This window comes from Cherax quadricarinatus, chromosome 9 (genome assembly GCF_038502225.1).
Source record: "Cherax quadricarinatus isolate ZL_2023a chromosome 9, ASM3850222v1, whole genome shotgun sequence".
Classification (NCBI taxonomy): domain Eukaryota; kingdom Metazoa; phylum Arthropoda; class Malacostraca; order Decapoda; family Parastacidae; genus Cherax; species Cherax quadricarinatus.
Genome location: NC_091300.1, coordinates 61245028 through 61264423, shown reverse-complemented (window position 1 = coordinate 61264423; position 19396 = coordinate 61245028). Strand labels below are relative to the sequence as shown.

Sequence of the window (19396 nt, the reverse complement as noted above, 5' to 3'; positions counted from 1 at the left end):
TTTAATCCACATAATTCTTGAATTTACACATTCATATTCTCTTTTCTCCTTCCATAACTGATCATTTAACATTACTGCTACCCCTTCCTTTGCTCTAACTCTCTCAGATACTCCAGATTTAATCCCATTTATTTCCCCCCACTGAAACTCTCCTACCCCCTTCAGCTTTGTTTCGCTTAGGGCCAGGACATCCAACTTCTTTTCATTCATAACATCAGCAATCATCTGTTTCTTGTCATCCGCACTACATCCACGCACATTTAAGCAACCCAGTTTTATAAAGTTTTTCTTCTTCTCTTTTTTAGTAATTGTATACAGGAGGAGGAGTTACTAGCCCATTGCTCCCGGCATTTTAGTCGCCTCATACGACACGCATGGCTTACGGAGGAAAGATTCTTTTCCACTTCCCCATGGACAATAGAAGAAATAAAAAAGAACAAGAGCTATTTAGAAAAAGGAGAAAAACCTAGATGTATGTATATATATATATGCATGTGCGTGTCTGTGAAGTGTGACCAAAGTGTAAGTAGGAGTAGCAAGATATCCCTGTTATCTTAGCGTGTTTATGAGACAGAAACATATAAATTAACATATAAATATAAATATAAATTAACATATAAATTAACAAATATGAGATGATTTTCTGGTCAGCTTGACAGAGTGAACAAAAACCATTCGTGTCCAGGCTGGTAACAACGTTTGTTTACATACCTCACGAACCTTCTACACTCTCATTCTCTCTCTCTCTCGTTTATTTATTTAATCTTGTTTACTCACCTCTCACTCTGCATTAAGACTACAGGTGTTTTAAGGTAAGTAATGAGTGGACACTATTATTATATTATAGTTTAATAATAACAATAATTATTAATATTAGTACGTGTGTATTATTGTTGAGGTGGTTCGGACATGTAGAGATAATGGAGTGATACAGAATGACTTCAAGAGTGTATCAGTCTGTAGTGGAAGGGAGGCGGGGTAGGGGTCGGCCTAGGAAAGGTTGGAGGGAGGGGGTAAAGGGGTGTGTATATACATGCTCGTACATGTATGTGTAGTGTGACCTAAGTGTAAGAAGTAGCAGCAAGATGTACCTGTAATCTTGCATGTTTGAGACAAAAAAGACACCAGCAATCCTACCATCATGTAAAACAAATACAGTGGACCCCCACATAACGATATTAATCCGTTCATGAGAGCTCATTGTTATGCGAAATTATCGTTATGCGAATGAACTTTCCCCATAAGAAATAATGGAAATCAAATTAATCCGTGCAAGACACCCCAAAGTATGAAAAAAAAAAAATTTTTACCACATGAAATATTAATTTTAATACACACAAACTGAAAAAGGCATGCACAATTACATGACACTTACCTTTATTGAAGATCTGGTGATGATTGATGGGATGGGAGGAGGAGAGAGTCTAAGTGTTTAGAAGGGGAATCCCCTTCCATTAAGACTTGAGGTGTCAAATCCTTTTCTGGGGTTACTTCCCTTCTTCTTCTAATGCCACTAGGACCAGCTTCAGAGTCGCTGGACTTCTGCCGCACAACATATCTGTCCATAGTGGCCTGTACCTCTCGTTCCTTTATGACTTCCCTAAAGTGTTTCACAACATTGTCAGTGTAATAGTCACCAGCACGGCTTGCAATAGCTGTGTGAGGGTGATTTTCATCCATAAAGGTTTGCACTTTCAGCCACATTGCACAGATTTCCTTAATCTTTGTAGTAGGCAACTTCTTCAATTTCTCTCTCCCCTCCTCCGAACCAGTTTCCTCAGGTCTGGCCTCTTGCTGTTGAAGTTGATCTAGCAGCTCATCAGTGGTTAGTTCTTCATTGTCCTCCTCCACCAACTCTTCCACATCATCCCCACTAACCTCCAACCCCAAGGACTTTCGCAGTGCCACAATGGATTCCTCAACTGGCATACTCCTCTCAGGGTTAGCCTGAAACCCTTCAAAATCCCTTTGGTCTACACATTCTGGGCACAGTTTGTTCCAAGCAGAGTTCAAGGTCCTCTTAGTCACTCCCTCCCAAGCCTTACCTATAAGGTTTACACAATTGAGGATATTAAAATGCTCTCTCCAAAACTCTCTTAGAGTCAGTTGAGTTTCTGAGGTCACTACAAAGCACCTTTCAAACAGAGCTTTTGTGTACAGTTTTTTGAAGTTTGTAATAACCTGCTGGTCCATGGGCTGCAGGAGAGGAGTGGTATTAGGAGGCAAAAACTTCACCTTAATGAAGCTCATGTCCCCATAAAGTCGCTCTGCCACATCTGTAGGATGACCAGGGGCATTGTCAAACACCAGGAGGCACTTAAGGTCTAATTTCTTTTCAGTTAGGTAATCTTTCACACTGGGGGCAAATGCATGGTGTAACCAGTCATAGAAAAAGTCCCTAGTGACCCATGCCTTACTGTTTGCCCTCCACAGCACACACAAATTAGCCTTGAGGATATTCTTTTGCCTGAACACTCTGGGAGTTTCTGAGTGATACACTAATAAAGGCTTCACTTTGCAATCACCACTAGCATTGGAACACATCAACAGAGTAAGCCTGTCTTTCATAGGCTTACGTCCTGGGAGTGCCTTTTCCTCCTGAGTAATGTAGGCCCTGCTTGGCATTTTCTTCCAAAACAGGCATGTTTCATCACAATTAAACACTTGTTCAGGTTTCAGTCCTTCACTGTCTATGTACTCCTTGAATTCCTGCACATATTTTTCAGCTGCTTTGTGGTCCGAACTGGCAGCCTCACCATGCCTTATCACACTATGTATGCCACTACGCTTCTTAAATCTCTCAAACCAACCTTTGCTGGCCTTAAATTCACTCACATCATCACTAGTTGCAGGCATTTTTTTAATTAAATCCTGATGCAACTTCCTAGCCTTTTCACTTATGATCACTTGAGAGATGCTATCTCCTGCTATCTGTTTTTCATTTATCCACACAAATAAGAGTCTCTCAACATCTTCCATCACTTGCGATCTTTGTTTCGAAAACACAGTTGAACCTTTGGCACGAACAGCTTCCTTGATTGCCGTTTTGTTGCCCACAATAGTAGCGATGGTTGATTGGGGTTTATTATACAACCTGGCCAGCTCGGAGACACTCACTCCATTTTCATACTTATCAATGATCTCTTTCTTCATCTCTATAGTAATTCTCACCCTTATTGCTGTAGGGTTGGCACTAGAAGCTTTCTTGGGGCCCATGGTCACTTACTTTGCAGATAAAATCACCAAAAACACTGTAATAATACGAAATGTTCCGATTGTATGCTTGGATGTTACTGCGGAGGCTGGCTGGTAAACAATGCCACCGGCGGAACATGTGAGGCTGGCTAAGGCCGCACATTAGACGCGTCTCGGACGAACAGCGTTGAGCGGGTTTTTTAGCGGTATGCGAGGCAAAATCTTAAAATGTATCGGTAAAATGTATCGTAAAATGTATCGGTATGTGGATTTAACGTTATGCAAGGCCAACGGTATGCGGGGGTCCACTGTATAGGCTTTCGTTTTACACTCACTTGGCAGGACGGTAGTACCTCCATGGGTGGTTGCTGTCTACCAACCTACTACCAACTGTATATCAGAATTGCTCTTATACAAGTAATTTGTAGCTAAATCTTTGGTGTTTGGATACACTACTGTATTAATCTTTGTTAAACTTAGATTTTATATGATGATATTGCAACTTTCTTAGGACACCTTAAGATTGCCAAGAGGCAAGATGTTAATAAATTTTAATCTGAAAGTAAGAATATGATTATTATTTTTGTAGACATGAAGTGTTTATTAACAGACAAATCTTTGCAGATGGCAGCAACAGTAACCAGCAGTATGTGCAAGGTAAGAGTTATTCTTTGTGTTGAATCGTTAACCCTTCAGGGCCTGTCCCATATATCTATGGCTTTGAAGCCTGGGTCCAATCTGTAGAACTATGGTTTGAGCTCACCTTGCTCAGATAAGCCGTAAGTGGTAAATTTGGGCCTAGATATGAGAGAATATGTCTACAGTGGACCCCCGGATTAAGCCATCATCGGAATAAGTAATTTTTGGAACAAGTTAACGTATTTTCGTCAAAATACTGATCGGTGAACGTCACTGAACTCAGTACAGGTCATTCGTCCGGAACGTATCCATGCAGCCTGAGCAGCCCTGACACTCCATGTACAGCCAGTGTGCCATTGTTTACCAGTGAGGACGATCCCACGTGTTCATAGGATGCATTAGGTATTATTCCATTTTTTTAGTGCTTGTAACTGCTAAATAAGCCACCATGGGTCCAAAGAAAGCTTCTAGTGCCAGCCAGCACTTTGATGAAGGGCTGAGAGAGGGGAGAATGTGCCTTTTTCAGTGATTCTGCAATATGTATGATACTAAAGCAGCAGGAGTATGTCATATTGAAGGACTATCTTGTCCTGTCTCCCAACACAATTCCTAACATATGCCAGAAACAGACCTCTCTGGAACACTTTTTTAAGTGACAGGGGTCCAGTGACTCTCAAGCTGGTCCTAGTGACATTAAAAAACAAAGAAGGGAATTAACCCAGGATAAGGACTTGGCACCTGGAGTCCTTATGGAAGGGGATTTCCCTTCCAAACAGTTGTAAACTCCTCCATCCTCTCCTCTCCTTCCGTCTTCCATGCATCACCATGTTTTCAATAAAGGTAAGTGTGATATTATTATTATTATTAAAGATTAGCCGGTATTCTCCCAGCCCAGGCCTTTTCCAAGTGGTGGCCCGGCCTTGGCTCCCTCTTTAGGGAGTGTCTGAGACCTAAGTCTCCCATGGGAGGAGGCACAAGTACCTCCTCATCTTTGGGATCAACTGTCCCCAGGCCTAGCCACAAGCTAGGTCTCTCTGGTCTGCCATCCCCACCCCAAGGGGGCAAATGGGAATGACAGTCATATGAGCTAAAGGCTCGGGCTCAGGCACCTACCCTACCCTACCCTAGAAGGGTTAGGCATGGTATCGATCATGTTATTATTGTTGTATTCGTCATGTGTCAATGTTTTCTGCGTAGATAAATGTATATTTCCTGTAGAAAACATTTAATACTTTTGGGTGTCTGAAACAGATTAATTGGATTTCCATTACAGTGGACCCCTGACGTACGATGTCCCCAACCTACGTTAAAACCCACCCGTGACGCTTTTCAGCGTAAAAATTTGACCCGACGTATGTTCAAAAACTTGTCCTACAGCATTCGTCCAGTATGTGTCCACAGGTCTGTCCTCCTGAGCGTGCCTCAGCTGGCCTGCCTTCAGTTAGTGTGCCAGTGTTTACAAGCCAGAGCGATCGCTCCCATGCATACATTCGGAATATTTTGTATTATTTCAGTGTTTTTAGTGCTTCTAACTGCTAAATAAGCTACTATGAGCCCAAAGAAAGCTTCTAGTGCCAACCCTGTGGTAAAAAGGGTGAGAAATACTATCGTTCCACGGTCAGCTGCTGCTGCACCATGGGCAGCTGCTGCTGCTGCTGCACCATTGTCAGCTGCTGCAACTGCTGCTGCTGCTGTAGCACAGTCAGCTGCTGCTGTACCATAGTCAGCTGCTGCTGTAGCACCGTTGTTGGTGTGGCATATCAAGAATGCCGAGAAACAATTAACCTCAGAGGGTTAGCCACCCAGGATAACCCAAGAAAGTCAGTGTGTCATCGAGGACTGTCTAACTTATTTCCATTGGGGTCCTTCATCTCGTCTCCCAGGATGCGACCCATACCAGTCGAATGACACCCAGGTGAACAGGAAAAAATGCCTGGTACTAGTTCTCATATTGGTGAATTTAAGGCCAGCTAAGGTTGGTTTGAGAGATTTAAGAATCGTAGTGGTATACACAGTGTGATAAGGCCTGTTCTAGAAGAAAATGCCAAACAGGACCTACATTACTCAGGAGGAAAAGGCACTTCCCTGACAGTGTCTCATCAGTCATTGCTGCATCTTCAATAAAGGTAAGTCATTTATTCTTCACTTAGTAGAGTAGTACATGCACAGTACATATTATGCATGTACTACTCTACTATTGTGCATGTATCCTTCTTTTTGTATGTAGGAAAATGTATATTTCGTGTGGTAAAATTTTTTTTTCACACTTTTGGGTGTCTTGCATGGATTAATTTGATTTCCATTATTTCTTATGGGGAAAGTTAATTTATCCTATGATCATTTTATCTTATGATTGGCTCTCAGGAATGGATTAATATTGTAGGTCGGGGGACCACTGTATTTCTTACGGGGAAAATTAATTCGGAATAAGTCAGGTTCGGGATAAGTCACTTTCTAAAGAACGAATTAATTATGTAATCTGGGGGTCCACTGTATATGGTAAATGTGCACCACAAAACAAATACTGCAGCACTCAGTTCATAATGAGAAAAAAACTGCGACTATTTTTGGATTAAAACAGCGACTTTGTGTTTTTTCGTATGTTTTTTACAGTTGTATTCGTGATTTCTTGGTTTCATTTAATAGAATGAAAGATATATTACAGAAATGGAGATGAATTTGATTAATTTTAGTAGTGAAAATGGCTTGAAACTGAGCTCAAATAGTGGAAATGTTGAATTTTTCCAATGTTCAAGAGTAAACAAATGTCATATCTCTAATACACATCAGCTGGTGGGTGTAATTTACTTTCACGAATGCGCTGATATTATTTATACAATTACGTATTACAATTTTTTTGGGTGTGAATAAAAATTCATTATGTGAATAAAAATCAAAATGGAATTCATTTATTAAGCCTGAAAACATAACTAATGAACAGAAGAAATGTTACTTAATTGCCAGGAATGCTTGCATTGTTTATTCTGGACCCTATTTTGAAATTGGAATATTTTGAACTTTGTCTTAACCCCTTGACTGTCGCAACCCACAATCCTGAGGTGTCTCCTGGTGTCACAAAATTTAAAAAAAAAAACAAAATTATTTTTTCTTATGAAATGATAGAGAATCTTTTCCCGATTGTAATGACACCAAAAGACCGAAATTTGATGGAAAACTGACGGAATTACGCTCTCGCGAAGTTAGCGACCCTGGCGATATTTACAAATCAGTGATTTCGCCCACTTTCAGCCCTATTTTCGGCTAATTCCATTGTTTCAGTCAACCAAACTCATAGCTATTTCTTTAGAACTCCATTTTTTCTATCGATTGAGTACAAGACACTGCCCATTTACTGATTTCAACTACCCAATAATGCGGTCAGAAATTTGCAATTTCGCCAATTTTACGAAAATTAAAAACTATGACAATTTCAAAATAGTCAAGAATGAACAATGCAGACATTCCTGGCTCTAAAATAACATTTTCTTTGTTCATCAGTCACATCTCCAAGCCCCTCTGATGTTACTCTTGCTTTCTATTTTGAATTTTTTATTCAAACAAAAAATAGAAGATTTACTGTTAAGCAGACTACTGCAATACTGTAATAATTGTACAAATAATGTCAACCCATTCATGACTGCATATTAGAATGGCTAGTTGGACATTTATTGGACAACGACATCATTTGTTTACATTCGAACATCTGCAAAAATCAAACATTTACCCTAATTTGAGCTCCATTCCCAGGTTATTTTTATAGTAAAACCAATCGAAATCCCCTATACTTCTATAATGTTTTCCATTCTATCAAATGAGACCAAGGGAACGAGAATACAACGATAAATACTATACAAAAATAGACCACAAAGTCGGCATTTTAATTTAAAAAAAAAGGTCAGATTTTTTTTTCTCATTTTGCACTGCGTGCTGCAGGATTTTTTTATATAGTGCACACTGACCACACAGACCCATTCTCTCACATGTGGTCCTACCAGCTTTCTTCTGCTTGATTTGAAGCCGCTAGAATGTTTTTTTTTTTTTTTTATTATCACACTGGCCGATTCCCACCAAGGCAGGGTGGCCCGAAAAAGAAAAACTTTCACCATCATTCACTCCATCACTGTCTTGCCAGAAGGGTACTTTACACTACAGTTTTTAAACTGCAACATTAACACCCCTCCTTCAGAGTGCAGGCACTGTACTTCCCATCTCCAGGACTCGAGTCCGGCCTGCCGGTTTCCGTGAACCCCTTCATAAATGTTACTTTGCTCACACTCCAACAGCACGTCAAGTATTAAAAAACATTTGTCTCCATTCACTCCTATCAAACACGCTCACGCATGCCTGCTGGAAGTCCAAGCCCCTCGCACACAAAACCTCCTTTACCCCCTCTCTCCAACCTTTCTTAGGCCGACCCCTACCCCGCCTTCCTTCCACTACAGACTGATACACTCTTGAAGTCATTCTGTTTCGCTCCATTCTCTCTACATGTCCGAACCACCTCAGCAACCCTTCCTCAGCCCTCTGGACAACAGTTTTGGTAATCCTGCACCTCCTCCTAACTTCCAAACTACGAATTCTCTGCATTATATTCACACCACACATTGCCCTCAGACATGACATCTCAACTGCCTCCAGCCTTCTCCTCGCTGCAACATTCATCACCCATGCTTCACACCCATATAAGAGCGTTGGTAAAACTATACTCTCATACATTCCCCTCTTTGCCTCCAAGGACAAAGTTCTTTGTCTCCACAGACTCCTAAGTGCACCACTCACTCTTTTCCCCTCATCAATTCTATGATTCACCTCATCTTTCATAGACCCATCCGCTGACACATCCACTCCCAAATATCTGAATACATTCACCTCCTCCATACTCTCTCCCTCCAATCTGATATTCAATCTTTCATCACCTAATCTTTTTGTTATCCTCATAACCTTACTCTTTCCTGTATTCACCTTTAATTTTCTTCTTTTGCACACCCTACCAAATTCATCCACCAATCTCTGCAACTTCTCTTCAGACTCTCCCAAGAGTACAGTGTCATCAGCAAAGAGCAGCTGTGACAACTCCCACCTTGTGTGTGATTCTTTATCTTTTAACTCCACGCCTCTTGCCAAGACCCTCGCATTTACTTCTCTTACAACCCCATCTATAAATATATTAAACAACCACGGTGACATCACACATCCTTGTCTAAGGCCTCTTTTACTGGGAAATAATTTCCCTCTTTCCTACATACTCTAACTTGAGCCTCACTATCCTTGTAAAAACTCTTCACTGCTTTCAGTAACCTACCTCCTACACCATACACTTGCAACATCTGCCACATTGCCCCCCTATCCACCCTGTCATACGCCTTTTCCAAATCCATAAATGCCACAAAGAACTCTTTAGCCTTATCTAAATACTGTTCACTTATATGTTTCACTGTAAACACCTGGTCCACACACCCCCTACCTTTCCTAAAGCCTCCTTGTTCATCTGCTATCCTATTCTCCGTCTTGCTCTTAATTCTTTCAATAATAACTCTACCATACACTTTACCAGGTATACTCAGCAGACTTATCCCCCTATAATTTTTGCACTCTCTTTTATCCCCTTTGCCTTTATACAAAGGAACTATGCATGCTCTCTGCCAATCCCTAGGTACCTTACCCTCTTCCATACATTTATTAAATAATTGCACCAACCACTCCAAAACTATATCCCCACCTGCTTTTAACATTTCTATCTTTATCCCATCAATCCCGGCTGCCTTACCCCTTTTCATTTTACCTACTGCCTCACGAACTTCCCCCACACTCACAACTGGCTCTTCTTCACTCCTACAAGATGTTATTCCGCTAGAATGTATGAGTGTATATATACGTCAAGGACGGTGGCTCGTAAGATGTATATATATGACTGAAACAGTCAAAGGGTTAAATTGACCAAATTTCTAATTTCCAGTAATTTTATTGGGTAGTTGAAACAGTTGCCTGGGTGATTTCTTGTGCTCAGTCAATAAAATAGAAGTAATTCTAGTGAAATAGCTAAGAATTTAGTCGACTGGAATAATGTAATTGGCCTGGAATGGGAGTGAAAGTCGGCAAAATTGCCGATGCATGAATATTGCAGACACAGCAAAATTTGCAAGAGCATAATTTTACCAGTTTTCCATCAAATTTATACTTTTGTTTTATTACCATAAGAAAAATATTGTTTACCATTTCATAAGAAAAATAACAAAAAATTTGTTTGAAAATTCTTGGACTCTGGCTGTCACTCTGAGATTTGGCCTCTGAACCCTCAAAGTGTTAAGGTTAGTATATGCCATAGATACTTAACTATCTCACTTTGTGTTTCACAGACCTGGGTCATTGAGGCCACTGTGGCTTGCTTTGACCAAAGTCATAATTGTAGTTCCCTTGAATATGCTGCAATGGGTAAAGTTGTGCCACATATTAGGTAATGGGTCTTGGCAATAGATGTGCACAGTATAGTACATTGGTGATTGAACCATTCAGTTGTCCCAGTGTTCCATCAATATTAACCCTTTGAGGGTTGGCAGGCCCTCTGAGACTTGTTCTCAGGATCGCCCAAATTTCAAAAAAAAAAAAAAAATTTTTTCTTATGAAAAGATAGTTTTTTTTCTAAACATTATAGGCTAAACAAAAAATTTTTTACCATCAATACTTACCGAGATATGGAGGCGTGAAGTTGACAGAAAATGCCCCATGTATGGTATCATCGCTGACTGCCGTCACCCGGTATTATTTTTGTTTTTAGGTACTATTTTCTATTATTTTTTTTTTTTTCCAAGTTACTTTTATGGCCTGTGAGATTAATACTAGCACTATTTTATAAGTTTTTCTCTTTATTTACTACACAATAACTCCACAAACACTGTTGTCCTTATTTTTTTTTTTTTTTCAACAAGTCGGCCGTCTCCCACCGAGGCAGGGTGACCCAAAAAAGAAAGAAAATCCCCAAAAAGAAAATACTTTCATCATCATTCAACACTTTCACCACACTCGCACATTATCACTGTTTTTGCAGAGGTGCTCAGAATACAACAGTCTAGAAGCATACACATATAAAGATACACAACATATCCCTCCAAACTGCCAATATCCCAAACCCCTCCTTTAAAGTGCAGGCATTGTACTTCCCATTTCCAGGACTCAAGTCCGACTATATGAAAATAACCGGTTTCCCTGAATCCCTTCACTAAATATTACCCTGCTCACACTCCAACAGATCGTCAGGTCCCAAGTACCATTCGTCTCCATTCACTCCTATCTAACACGCTCACGCACACTTGCTGGAAGTCCAAGCCCCTTACCCACAAAACCTCCTTTACCCCCTCTCTCCAACCCTTTCGAGGACGACCCCTACCCCGCCTTCCTTCCCCTATAGATTTATATGCTTTCCATGTCATTCTACTTTGATCCATTCTCTCTAAATGACCAAACCACCTCAACAACCCCTCTTCTGCCCTCTGACTAATACTTTTATTAACTCCACACCTTCTCCTAATTTCCATACTCCGAATTTTCTGCATAATATTTACACCACACATTGCCCTTAAACAGGACATCTCCACTGCCTCCAACCGTCTCCTCGCTGCTGCATTTACCACCCAAGCTTCACACCCATATAAGAGTGTTGGTACTACTATATTTTCATACATTCCCTTCTTTGCCTCCATAGATAACGTTTTTTGACTCCACATATACCTCAACGCACCACTCACCTTTTTTCCCTCATCAATTCTATGATTAACCTCATCCTTCATAAATCCATCCGCCGACACGTCAACTCCTAAGTATCTGAAAACATTCACTTCTTCCATACTCCTCCTCCCCAATTTGATATCCAATTTTTCTTTATCTAAATCATTTGACACCCTCTTCACCTTACTCTTTTCTATGTTCACTTTCAACTTTCTACCTTTACACACATTCCCAAACTCATCCACTAACCTTTGCAATTTTTCTTTAGAATCTCCCATAAGCACAGTATCATCAGCAAAAAGTAACTGTGTCAATTCCCATTTTGAATTTGATTCCCCATAATTTAATCCCACCCCTCTCCCAAACACCCTAGCATTTACTTCCTTAACAACCCCATCTATAAATATATTAAACAACCATGGTGACATTACACATCCCTGTCTAAGACCTACTTTTACTGGGAAATAGTCTCCCTCTCTTCTACACACCCTAACCTGAGCCTCACTATCTTCATAAAAACTCTTTACAGCATTTAATAACTTACCACCTATTCCATATACTTGCAACATCTGCCACATTGCTCCTCTATCCACTCTATCATATGCCTTTTCTAAATCCATAAATGCAATAAAAACTTCCCTACCTTTATCTAAATACTGTTCACATATATGCTTCAATGTAAACACTTGATCTACACATCCCCTACCCACTCTGAAACCTCCTTGCTCATCCGCAATCCTACATTCTGTCTTACCTCTAATTCTTTCAATTATAACCCTACCGTACACTTTTCCTGGTATACTCAGTAAGCTTATTCCTCTATAATTTTTACAGTCTCTTTTGTCCCCTTTCCCTTTATGTAAAGGGACTATACATGCTCTCCGCCAATCCCTAGGTACCTTCCCCTCTTTCATACATTTATTAAACAAAAGTACCAACCACTCCAACACTATATCCCCCCCTGCTTTTAACATTTCTGTCATGATCCCATCAGTACCAGCTGTTTTACGCCCTTTCATTCTACGTAATGCCTCACGTACCTCCCCCACACTTACATTCTGCTCTTCTTCACTCCTAAAAGATGGTATACCTCCCTGACCAGTGCATGAAATTACTGCCTCTGTTTCTTCCTTAACATTTAAAAGTTCCTCAAAATATTCTCGCCATCTACCTAATACCTCCATCTCCCCATCTACTAACTCCCCTACTCTGTTTTTAACTGACAAATCCATATTTTCCCTTGGCTTTCTTAACTTGTTTAACTCCAAAATTTTTTCTTATTTTCATTAAAATTTCTTGACAGTGCCTCTCCCACTCTATCATCTGCTCTCCTTTTGCACTCTCTCACCACTCTCTTTACCTTTCTTTTACTCTCCATATATTCTGCTCTTCTTATAACACTTCTGCTTTGTAAAAACCTCTCATAAGCTACCTTTTTCTCTTTTATCACACCCTTTACTTCATCATTCCACCAATCACTCCTCTTTCCTCCTGCACCCACCCTCCTATAACCACAAACTTCTGCCCCACATTCTAATACTGCATTTTTAAAACTATTCCAACCCTCTTCAACCCCCCCATTACTCATCTTTGCACTATCCCACCTTTCTGCCAATAGTCGCTTATATCTCACCCGAACTTCCTCCTCCCTTAGTTTATACACTTTCACCTCCCTCTTACTTGTTGTTGCCACCTTCCTCTTTTCCCATCTACCTCTTACTCTAACTGTAGCTACAACTAAATAATGATCCGATATATCAGTTGCCCCTCTATAAACATGTACATCCTGGAGCCTACCCATCAACCTTTTATCCACCAATACATAATCTAATAAACTACTTTCATTACGTGCTACATCATACCTTGTATATTTATTTATCCTCTTTTTTCATAAAATATGTATTACTTATTACCAAATTTCTTTCTACACATAGCTCAATTAAAGGCTCCCCATTTACATTTACCCCTGACACCCCAAATTTACCTACTACTCCCTCCATAACATTTTTACCCACTTTAGCATTGAAATCCCCAACCACCATTACTCTCACACTTGATTCAAAACTCCCCACGCATTCACTCAACATTTCCCAAAATCTCTCTCTCTCCTCTACACTTCTCTCTTCTCCAGGTGCATACACGCTTATTATAACCCACTTTTCACATCCAATCTTTATTTTACTCCACATAATCCTTGAATTAATACATTTATAGTCCCTCTTTTCCTGCCATAGCTTATCCTTCAACATTATTGCTACTCCTTCTTTAGCTCTAACTCTATTTGAAACCCCTGACCTAATCCCATTTATTCCTCTCCACTGAAACTCTCCCACCCCCTTCAGCTTTGTTTCACTTAAAGCCAGGACATCCAGCTTCTTCTCATTCATAACATCCACAATCATCTCTTTCTTATCATCTGCACAACATCCACGCACATTCAGACTTCCCACTTTGACAATTTTCTTCTTCTTATTCTTTTTAATAATCTTTACAGGAAAAGGGGTTACTAGCCCATTGTTCCCGGCATTTTAGTTGACTTTTACAACACGCATGGCTTACGGAGGAAAGATTCTTATTCCACTTCCCCATGGATATAAAAGGAAAATTAATAAGACCAAGAACTATTAAGATAAAATCAAAGAAAACTCAGATGAGTGTGTATGAATAAATGTGTATATGTATGTGTAGTGTGACCTAAGTGTAAGTAGAAGTAGCAAGACATGCCTGTAATCTTGCATATTTATGAGACAGACAAAAGACATCAGCAATCCTACCATCATGTAAAACAATCACAGGCTTCGTTTTACACTCACTTGGCAGGACTGTAGTACCTCCCTGGGTGGTTGCTGTCTACCAACCTACTACCTACAATATATTGTTTATAATTGTTTTCACACACAAACGATATAAAATGTTGATTATTACTGTTTTTCAATATTTTATATACACATATACAGTCACAGGGAATGTTTCTAGAAGTTCTGCAGCGTGTGGAAGTCTTTGAAACATGGTGTCATGCACATTGGTGTTTTACACTCCTCACACATAAAACGAGTGTGTGTGTGTTGTTGTGGGCGTTTTTTTTGTGTGCGCACAGACGTAACACCTCTTCTGAGCCTTTTTCTTGAAAGCAGTAGCAGGCAGTTTTACCATGCTTCAGACGAGAAGGTGGTAGTTGATAATTTGGTGGGCGGTCTATTGCAGGTGTTGTTCCTTGGTACTTGAATACTATTTGTCTGATGACAGACACAGAATTTGCCATATGATGGTTTGTTTCTGGTCCTCATCTTATACATATTATAAGCATTGAGCATGGAAATGTCCAGAAGATGGAAAAAGTTTTATGTACCACTTATAACTCTTGCGAAAACAATCAGCAAACCCAATCTGCGTGTCACATTTGTCCACTGAATGCATATTGAGGGTGTAATCAATCACAGCTGTAGGTTTTAGAATGGGTTCATTGCTTTCTCTATGCTGCCTGCCAGTGTCTGCCATTTCATTAGGGTGACCTGATGACAACAGTGTGACATCTCGTTTGTCATGCCACCGAAATGCCATGATATCATTGGCAGCAAACGCCTGCACCTCACCTCTACGAGTGCCAGCGTGAAACCTGGGCATTTGCACGCGGTGCGCCACACACATCTGTCATGTTCACTCACAAAATATCACTGAGTGAGGAGCTTGTGTACCAGTTATCAGTATATAATATATGCTCCTTACCAAGCTATGGTTCTATCATTGTTCTAACCACATCACCAGAGATGCCCAATAACTTTCTGGTATTTTGCAATGTATAACTTCCATTGTATACAATAATATCCAATACCAGACCATTGTAACAATCACAAAGCACAAACCAAAGTGTTTCCTCTTGCTTGGTATGTACAGCTTGAAAGAGAGTCTTCCTTTGAACAGAATCAAGGACTCGTCAATTACAAGCTTCCTGAAGGGATAAAAATACATATTGAATTTCTGTTTCAGATACACAAACACATTCCTAATCTTACATAACCTGTCGTTTCTGTCAGGCCTGGTTTTGTCTGAGAAGTGAAGCATACGTAACAGTTAACACAAATCAATTCACTCCCATTATATCACTGAAACCTGGGGTTGCAATCAGGCGGTCTGTTGACCAGTATGATTTCACTCTGTGCTTATACACATGTGGCATAAGCATTATTGTGGCAAAGAAAAGATACATCTCAGCCACAGTTGCCTCCTTCCACTGGTGTAGACGTGATTTTGGTGAAAGTAATATGTTTGCCATGGTGTACTCGTAGTATCTGTTGCTTTCCCAGACAATAATTTCCATCAGGGGTTCGTCAAAGAATAACTCAAAATATTCCAGTTCAGTGGCATTGTTACCCAGTGTACAAGATGGCCGTATTCCACTTTGGCTTTCATCAAACTGGTGGGGATATGGAACAAAATTGACAGCTTCCTGCCAATCCCAGGTGCGGTCTGCTGGTGGGTACTGGACATTGACAGGTGGTTGTGGAGGTTGTGGTTGTGGAGGCTGGTGTGGTGGGTGGGTGGGTGGGGGATGGTGGCCTTTGTTGTAGACCAGCTGAGGCAGCGGCGTGGGTGGCAGCAGCATGGGTGGGAGCATGGCCCACTGCTGGTGCCTCACGGCCGGCACCACCACTACCACCACCATGCACATTTTCCATCTCAATTGCAACACTATCATCGTCATTTTCACTGTCTCTTCCTGTTGTACAGCCATGGGATGTACTCCAAGATGTACTCCTTCCCCTTGGAATAGCATATGGCACACTACCAAAGTGCATATATAGTTGCATATACTGACGCTTCACTGGAGAGTATTCCACTTCACTATCACTACAGGAACTGGTTTCAAGAGCTTGTAGTTCATATTCACTATCACTATCATCACCAATGCTCACATCTGAGTCCAGGATATGGGAAAATAGGAGTTTCCTCTTTGATTCTGGTACAACTGAACTTGAACAAGATGGTCCAGCAGCAAAGGTGGAAGGCTGAGGGTCGTCTGGGTTTTCCTCACTATTACCCATATTGTGGTCATTAGTTTCGAAGGGTTGTTGAGGTGGTTCGGACATGTAGAGAGAATGGAGCGAAACAGAATGACTTCAAGAGTGTATCAGTCTGTAGTGGAAGGAAGGCGGGGTAGGGGTCGGCCTAGGAAAGGTTGGAGAGAGGGGGTAAAGGAGGTTTTGTGTGCGAGGGGCTTGGACTTCCAGCAGGTATGCGTGAGCGTGTTTGATAGGAGTGAATGGAGACAAATGGTTTTTAATACTTGATGTGCTGTTGGAGTGTGAGCAAAGTAACATTTATGAAGGGGTTCAGGGAAACCGGCAGGCCGGACTTGAGTCCTGGAGATGGGAAGTACAGTGCCTGCACTCTGAAGGAGGGGTGTTAATGTTGCAGTTTAAAAACTGTAGTGTAAAGCACCCTTCTGGCAAGACAGTGATGGAGTGAATGATGGTGAAAGTTTTTCTTTTTCGGGCCACCCTGCCTTGGTGGGAATCGGCCAGTGTGATAATAATAAAAAATAGTTTGGGTCACAACCTCGCCAAAATCTTGAAACCTCGTCTTCACTGGCACTTCCATCTGTATTAGAGCTGTCACTGGGGAACAAAAGTGTCCCAATTCGCCGAGGAGTGAGGAGCTTCTTACCACGAGGGATAGTGAACAAGGTCTACTAAAATGGCGTTCCCACAATGCGCCACTGGGTCCCAGATTTTTTTCTCCCACGCACACCGACCACACACACACACACACACACACACACACACATTCTCTCGCATCTAGGCCTGCCAGCCTTTTCCCATGAGATTTGAAGGTGGTAGAATTTATGCGTACTAGTACGTCAAACACACTGGCGTGTAAGCTGTACTGGTATGGCTGAAACTCCGAAAGGGTTAATGAAGAAATTGCAGATTCTCCCAGTGTTCGCTCTACTACAGAAAGGATTCCTGGTCTTGCTTATTCTGATTTACCGTGGTTTTTCCCATCAAAGGACCCACGAGGCATTGCTTGATGTTAATGATAAGCTATTGATCCATGATGTTCAGTCTGATCTTCCTTTGCTTGTATCATAGAGTATTGTCTTATAAGAATCATGGGCCCTTTGGGTTTAGCTCTTTCCAACTCATCACCCCCACAGTGTGTATTGATACTGGTTAAAGGCTCTTGATCCATGGAATTTGATCTACCCTCAGACGTTATTAATATTTACATCTGTTAGTGTGTGATTACTGTTTATTAATTTAGTTATCTACTGCTATTAAAATTTCACTTACAGGAATAATTTGAAACTAAATCTTTGGTATTTGTATAAAGTGCTGTATTACTGATTGTAAAGCTTACATTTTATGTAAGGATATTGCAGCTGCCTTGGGACACATTGTATGATGATATTGCAGCTGCCGTAGGACACCTTGTTTTATATGGCAGCTGCCTTAGGGCACCTTGTGTGATGATAATGCAACTGCCTTAGGACACCTTAAGATTGCCAAGATGCAAAATGTTAATGAATTTTAATCTGAAAGTAAGAATATGATTATTTTTGTCGTCATGAAGTGTTGATTAACAGATAAATGTTCTTGCAGATGGAATGTGTGGAACTCTGAGGAAGCAACAGTAACTAGCAATGTGTTCAAGGTATGAGGAGCTCTTTTAAGTGTTGTTGAATCATTGAGGTTCATGATAAATGGTTGTACATGATATAGATACTAAACTCTTTCACTGTCTGTTGCACAGACCTGGGTCATTGAGGCCAGTGTGGCTTGCATTGACCTAAGTCATAATTATAGTTCCCTTACATATGCTGCAATGGGTAAATTTTGGCCTACACTTGAGATAATAAGTTTGGGAAATAAGTGTGCACAGTATCCACTAATTAATGAACCAGTAGGTTGTCCCAGTATTCCATCAATATTGAAGATTGAACTTGGTTCTTCTAATATTCCTGCTGAAGAATAAATTGTAGGTTTTCAAAGTGTTCCCTCATGAATAAATTGTAGTTTTTCCTGTGTTAAAAAGACAAAGATTTTTTTTCTTTGCAAGATTACAATGTGTATTTTCAGTTTTAATTTGTTAAGTATAAAGAAAGAAACTATCATACCAAGGCATTTTGAGCAGACTTATCCTAGTACATAATAACTACTTAAGTCTAGACAAGATGAGTGGTTAAGATAAAGATTTATTAAAAAACCCTTTACCAGGCACTTCTAGGAAAAGGTGAAATTCGAAATGTCTTCACTACAGGCGAATAGAGTATCTTATGTAAGCAAAATGAGCCTATATAAATAGATTTCTAAAAATAAGTTTTTGTTCAGTTGCGAAAACTTGAAGCCGATAAATTTATGGGCCCGCTCGGTAAGGGGTGCCAAATTTCAAATGTTGCAGAGTTGTAAATGTTAATGAAATGTTAAATAAATATTTTTCTAATTAATTAGGCAAATAGACAATATAAAAAGCATAGATGGAACTTGTTTCCAAACATTTTTAAGACCTACAAAAAATATAAGATGAGTCAAAGAACAACATGGACACATTGCATAGGGATAAAACTTGCAGTTCCCATTTTCACGAATTTCTTGAGAAAGAATAATCATTCTCGATGACTATTTCCTAGAATGAAAGGCTGTGAAGCAGTTTTTTTTTTCCCTTCTTGATGCATAGATGTTTCCATTGTATGAGCTTGAAGAGCAAGTTCATCATAAAGATCTTCATCAGAGTATTCCTCGAGTCTAATACCTTTCTTTCCCTTAGCTAATTTAGGCTTTTTTGGATGGCCCGTCTTCTTCCTCATCATCACTTGACACATGTGCATCTGGTGAAAAGTATT

General features: G+C 40.3%; 1 protein-coding gene across 1 annotated transcript in view; it reads left to right on the top strand.

Moving 5' to 3' along the window:
• LOC128686057 (uncharacterized) overlaps positions 1-19396 on the top strand; it is a 185255-nt gene that overhangs the window by 136981 nt on the left and 28878 nt on the right. Inside the window, exons 10-11 of the mRNA XM_070083448.1 lie at positions 3820-3852; positions 18156-18207. The gene's annotated coding sequence lies outside the window, so the exon portion shown is untranslated. The remainder of the gene's footprint in view (positions 1-3819; positions 3853-18155; positions 18208-19396) is intronic.